The 6,474-nt window shown below is 39.7% G+C and overlaps 1 pseudogene; it reads right to left on the reverse strand.

Annotated features, from left to right (window-relative positions):
• Positions 1–2,868: 2,868 nt before the first annotated feature.
• Positions 2,869–3,570, reverse strand: LOC112480311 (annotated as a pseudogene).
• Positions 3,571–6,474: the final 2,904 nt, after the last annotated feature.

Below are 6,474 nucleotides of genomic sequence, written 5' to 3' on the forward strand. Positions count from 1 at the left end.
ACATTTACAAGTCTTAAACCATTTTTAATCAAATCAATATCACTGGGTGCTAAATTTAGTTGTGCTTTGCTTGCAAGTCCTGGAATACATCGATACTAATCTTTCCTACCTTCTGTTCAAATGAATCACACTGAATACCCATACTTCCTCTTCATTTGTTTACATTGAATAATTGGGATCTGAAAAAAGTGAAGACCTAGGGAACCCTGACTCTCAGCAAGAATGAATTAGCAGGTAGAGGAGGAAATCCATAAATCAGTGATTACACGTGCATCATTGTATCTGACATCCTTCATCAGTTTCTCCTAACCGGCCTCAAAAAATACTTGACAATCTCGGAACTAGATTCACGTTTCTGTAGACTTTTTCAAGTGTGGCAGGTTAAAAAAAGAAATGTGGGATTTAGGCACTGAAGCAATATGCTTTCATGACAAAAGAGCGTAATAACCCGTTCAAACAGTTCAAACACCACCTCGGCTTAATCTCTGTGTGTTCTTTGTTCTTTAGACACCTGTAGTCAACATCTCTGTTTCAAACTGAATAAGTGGAGATTAGTTGTTTTATGGACGTGGAAACGCTAAATCGTCTCTATAAAGAATAATAAACAATTCTTAATCAGGAAATTGATAGCATTATAGATTTTCGGAACAAAATAACCTGCTGTTCTTGGATGGCAGTGTTGCTAGATCAATAGCAAGCCTTTTGTTTGTTTCTTTTTTTTTATTTTTTGCCCTTAAAAGCTCTATCTCAGGAAAGAGTACAGATCCCACAGCAACGTGCCTTGCACGTATTCAGTAGATTTTCTATGTGTCCTACCTTTTTTGCATAATTGCAGATTTTTATGACTTTTTATTGACCTGCTTTTGACTTGATTTGTAGCATCCCTGAATCTGAGTCTTAAATCTGAGCATTCTCCCCAGAAAAGTCCCTGTGGATGTGTTTTTATATTTGTCATGCTCCTGAGGTACTCAGCACTTTGTACTTTTTGCTGTGAACATTTTTTTCCTCTTCACTTTCTTACCAGGTTATAAGCTCCTGTAGGACAGGGACTTTGCTTTATCTATTTTTCCTCTACACTGTAGATACCTAGTAAGGATATTTTCACATGATATTGCTCAATAAATGTTCAGTAGCCAGATGAACATATGCTACCCAGATGGGAGAGTGAGGAGGGTGTAAAACTCAAATTAGTTCACCAAATAACTTGTAAGAGCTGTAGAAGAATAGGTTGGATGCAAGAAAATATTGTTGACCTGGGAGGGTTATTTTAGACTAAAGCTTACATTGAAAATTAACTTTATGAAGGCTATCCAGGAGACCAGCACTTGTGGGTAGCTTGATGGCTAGGGTATAAAAGCTAATGGTATCTTTGCACTTTTGTAGATGTCCTGTCCTGTCTCACACTTCCAGCCCTGGAAACTGTGAGGTAGTGCAAAGAGGCCTGAATTGAGAGTCAGGGTTTGAACCCCATACAACTTCTGAGCTTTGTGACCTTAGATGAACCCAGTTGTGGCTTTTGACCTTGGGGAAGGCACTTAAGCCTTTCTAAGACCAAATTTCCTCAACTTTATGGTGGGGATAAGCAATGCCTATGCTACAGAGTTGTGAAGATTAAAAAAGATAGCATATATGAAATTAGTGAGCACAGAGCAGTCGCTGAACCCTCATCCCAGAAGACCCGTGGCATCCATGGCAGGAAGAAGATAATTTAAACTTTTCTAAGCTGCAAGAGACAAACAGAGGCGATGGACGAGAAACAGCTTTCTCTTTCTATTATTTACTATTGCGGAAGTCTAGTCAGTGTGAACCTTTCATTAGTATGGGTCTTGGGTTCCAACAAGTGGGCCAAATTCCCTTTCTTTTCTAGGGAAAAATTACTTTAAAATGTGTCGCTTTTCAAGTGTGTCAAGATCAAGAATTATGATCATTATTCCATTCAGGAAAGCAGGATGGGGAAGTTATTCTTCATATAACCAAACCATGGAGCCCCTCAGGTCCCCTTTTAACATGGAATATTTAGAAGACTCTTTTCCTTGTTCATTTGAGACAGTATTCTGATACATTGGCTAAGGAACTTGCCCACACCTGTAATTTTGGAAGGGAAATAAACTGTTTAAAAATTATAATGTATCTCTAGTAAGCTTAAATGGTGTATAACATTCCCAGGTATAAGGAGCCATTACCAAGTTAGTACACTTTTTTTCAGCAAAATATAAGACAAGGCAAAGTGATTTCTACTAATATTACTACTATTACTATTTCTATCACTATTACTGTTATGATTATTACTACTAGTACTGCTGCTGCTACCTATGTTTATTGAGTGCTTAACTATGACTGTTGTAAAATTTTTTCATATATTAACCCGTTTACCCTCACAGTCATACTATGAGGTATTATTAAGGAAACTGAGGCACATTTAGTAAGTAGCAGAGCTGTGATCCGAATGTAAGCAATTTGACTTCAGCGTCTGTGCTTTTAGTGAAAAAAGACCTTGAATTTGGAGATCCAGATTTCAAATTGAAACCTTTGCCAAAATAGTTGCACAACCCTGTAAATCCCTCCATTTCTCCGAGCCTCAGTTATTTCAATTGAAAAATGAGAATAACAACTACTAAGTTGAAAACCTTTGGTTCTCACATGGCACAGTGAAAAGACAAAAGCAGTCATACTCCAATTGTTACTTGCATCTCTTGAATAATGTTAAGAGGAATCAAAGTCATAACCCAAAGCAGTATTTTAAAATTTTGCCTTCACTTTATCATCTGTACCTCTCCCATCTTGCCTGTGTCCCGAAGCATTTCTCTCTTATCCCCTCATTCCTTTTTTTTTAAGGCAGATTCAGTCTTATTTTACTGAATGGCTGAGCTATGCGATTGCCAAGGGCACTACGTACAGACAAGAGAGTGGGGAGCTTAATTTCTTGGGCTCTTCCTCCTTGGATGGAGTCTTGATGGTTTCCTCCTTCTTGGCCCAGTGCTGCTCTTCACAGCCCTTGCGTGCTTCCTTGATATTAGACCTGCGGGCCTCAGCCCGGTCATCCAGGAGCATTTTGCAAGCCTTGTCTCCCTCCAGCTTATGGGTGTGTTCCATGAGAATCTACTTGTTTTGGAACACATTCCCCTTCATTTTTTATGTACAGACTGTGATCCATGTGGTGGTGATCTCCTAAGATTCACAGTGTCTCCTGTGTAGCCAGAGCAGAATTTTCAACCTCCTCATTCAGGTTACCTTCTCAAGTATTCAAGCGCTGGCAGTACTCTTTTGCTTGCCTTGCCAATATGCCTGTCCTTTGGTAGGCCATGAAGGTAACCTCATTCAGGTTACCTTCTCAAGTATTCAAGCACTGGCAGTACTCTTTTCTTGCCTTGCCAATATGCCTGTCCTTTGGTAGGCCAAGGTGTTTTGCCAGCATCGAACCTGGGAATGGACAGTCATAGGCTTCTGGGTCTGCTAACAGGAGTTGGCACTGGCTATTTCAGTGGTTTCATTTAAGTCCAAGCAGACCTTCTTTGTGCCACAGCAAAGGGCACTGGATGTGAGCCTCTTCTGAAGCCTGAGCGTACTCATGGCTGTGGCCACCTCGGTGAAAGGAATGCTCATAACCTGGCTCTGGAAACTGCCCCCAAGCTTGTCCTTTCACTCTGGAGTGAGACACTGATCTTCGTTCCTCTCCCCATCACCCTTTCCCTGACCACTCTCTGCCCCAGTCACTTTTCTACACATTCTCCTAATTCTTTTTCATAAAAGTATGTGAACAAAAAACTAGACTTCCTCTTTTGGGTGGGAGAGGGACAGAAACTAAGGGCATAAAAAGAAAGCATCCTGAACAGGTGGGAGTGGACGGAGAGCTGATGTTACTGTCCAGACCTGTGGAGGATTAAGAAAGGAATTGATAAAGGAATAGCAGTAAGTCTCACAAATGAGGGTCAGTATTTATTATTTGTCCTCAATAAGCACGATTTCTTCTCTGCTCTGTGATACACTAGATAATTACAGTGATGAAGATGTGATAGGCAGTCATAACCAGACTGGATTGTCATCTTCTTGTGGGTAGAGATCTGTTCTTCCTCACTGCTGTTTCTAAAGGGCCTAATACAGTGTCGGCAAATAGCAGGCACTCTATAAATATTTGAAAGAAAAAAATGAAGAAAGTTAGAAACTCAGAGATGGGCCTGGTGAATTTGAATTTCCATCCTAACAACTGACCTTTCCATGCCATGAAATGACCTAATTAGCAATATTATCTAGCATATGGATCATCTCTGGCTATGGCATTCATTCTTCCTCCATCTGTTGAGGAATTTTATCCCCTTTCAAAGTCATATAAGGAGGACTTTGGTATATATTCTACATATGGTGGAAATGATATTTTATTTAAAAAGCTATAACAATATCACCTAGATTTTGCAAACATCCTTAAAAAACTTAATTTGGATATTTCTTCCTGTTTTTGTTTTCCCCTTTGACAAAATACATTTAATAGACAATATTAATTCAGTTCCCTGATGCACATAATACCTAGCAGTATTCAATATCTGGCTTGTTTGCTTTTATTCTTAAAGAATCTGAAGGGAGTTGACATTTTATTTCATTCATTCACAGTCTCTTTTTTCATATCTAATGAACACACTCCACAACAATGGTCCTCAGATCTCTACCATCTGCAGGGGACGGCACACAGGTCATAGGCTAAGAACAACACCACATCAGTATTGAATAAAAAAGTGAAACTTCAAAGGCAGAGCTGGCTATGAGGTCTATGCTTTCAAGACCTCGTAGCTAGTTCCTCCTGTTTATTATTTTTTGTTTGATTGGATGATAATGTAGTATGTCATTTCATGGTCCATGACCTGTGGTCAATTCCCTATGGAGGAGCCAGATTGGGGAATATTTTTGTGAGCTTATCTGTCCTAGTTGGGAAATAATAAAAACAAGAAAGGTGGGCACAAAAAATGTCTGAGGAAAGGGAACAAAGTCCTTTATTATTGAGGAAGATGATCTTGGGGGTTCAGTTAAGAGTCTTTTTATCTAGATGGTGATAATGATATGATAATGATTCTCTCTGTAAATAATGTCGGCAAGAGGGACAGTTTTGTTATTTTTTTTCATCTCTCCCTAGTCAATTGCACTCTATTTTCCCTCATCATTGTGGCAGGAGAGTCAGACTCATCTCCACACTGCCATGATTAGAGTACATTTCTACCTCTGAATAACCCAGGCATCAACTTTTTAAAGTGTTGCGCTAGTGCATTAAGTCTTAATGGAAAAATTTTCTCCTAATATAGGACCTCTCTGGGCTATGAATAATTAATGTCAATTTATAGCTCAAGGGATGTGGCAGAGGAATCAATATGGTAAATTAACATCTACCTCCCTCCTACCCAACAACAAAATCTTTTTCAGGTATAATTAAGCCACAGAAAGGCCTATATCCTCTTTTAGAAAATCTTACATATAATTAGCATTGGTTTTATTTTTATTGTATTTTACACTTTATTAAATATTTTTCTTAAGAGCTGGAAGCTGCACAGGAGTGGCCCATACTCTGATGGACCTACAAATTGAATAATTAGGGAGCTACAGCTCTTACTACTGTGGATGAGACTCTGGCAAGGCTGAGAGAATAAAATCAAAAGACTCCAGGATACAAATATTCTGAAATAATCCTTCTCTTGCCCTTTTCACTCAGTTCTTAAGAAGAAGATGTAGAAAGTTGTTCCTGAAGCCTACGACTGCACATCAAAAGAATGCCCAAGCTTTTGGTGATGATGGTGACAATGCTGTGGTACCAACTTTCATTGTCATGGGAGTCTTTTATGTCTCAAATTTAAGTCATGCCTGAACAGGGCTCTGGCCTGTTTTACAGTATGTTAGACAGGAATTGGGATTGCATTGACAATCTCTGTTCTGACATCCCGAAATTTCCCATTTGCCCTGGTCTCTCTGCATCAGCCCTAGCATTGCCAGCTCTGGCCGGCCTCTTCTTTTTGAGCAATCTCATCCATCATGGGAACTGTCAATTGGGTGCCTCTGAGGCCTGGGGCTTGCTGAAGATATTCTGAGGACAATGTCCATCTGTCACATATTATTATCAGTATTCCTAAACCCTGTGGTTAGGGAGGAGCGATTCTGACCCAGGGGAAGGTACAGAGAATCCAGCAAAGAGCCAAAGATTTCCAGCAAGTCTGATTTCCTTTGCTGAAGTTTATACCAACTCTCTATTGTCATCTCTTCTTTCTAAAAAGAGAGAAAATGTAAATATTGTCCCCTATGCTGAACTAGAATAATATAGGATTCCAGCCTGTAAATTTTTTCTGCCAGTGCGTAAAGATGGACTGGAGAACCAATTAATATGCTCCTTGGTTATAGGACCTCCAGAGAGCCACAGGCTGGGGAGGGCAAGCACAAAGGAGAGTGTTGGGAAAGGCTTCTCAAGGAGGTGCTTGATTGTATGTCTTCTTAAATGAGTGG

The sequence above is a fragment of the Pteropus alecto genome, unplaced genomic scaffold (genome assembly GCF_000325575.1).
Source record: "Pteropus alecto unplaced genomic scaffold, ASM32557v1 scaffold103, whole genome shotgun sequence".
Lineage (NCBI taxonomy): Eukaryota > Metazoa > Chordata > Mammalia > Chiroptera > Pteropodidae > Pteropus > Pteropus alecto.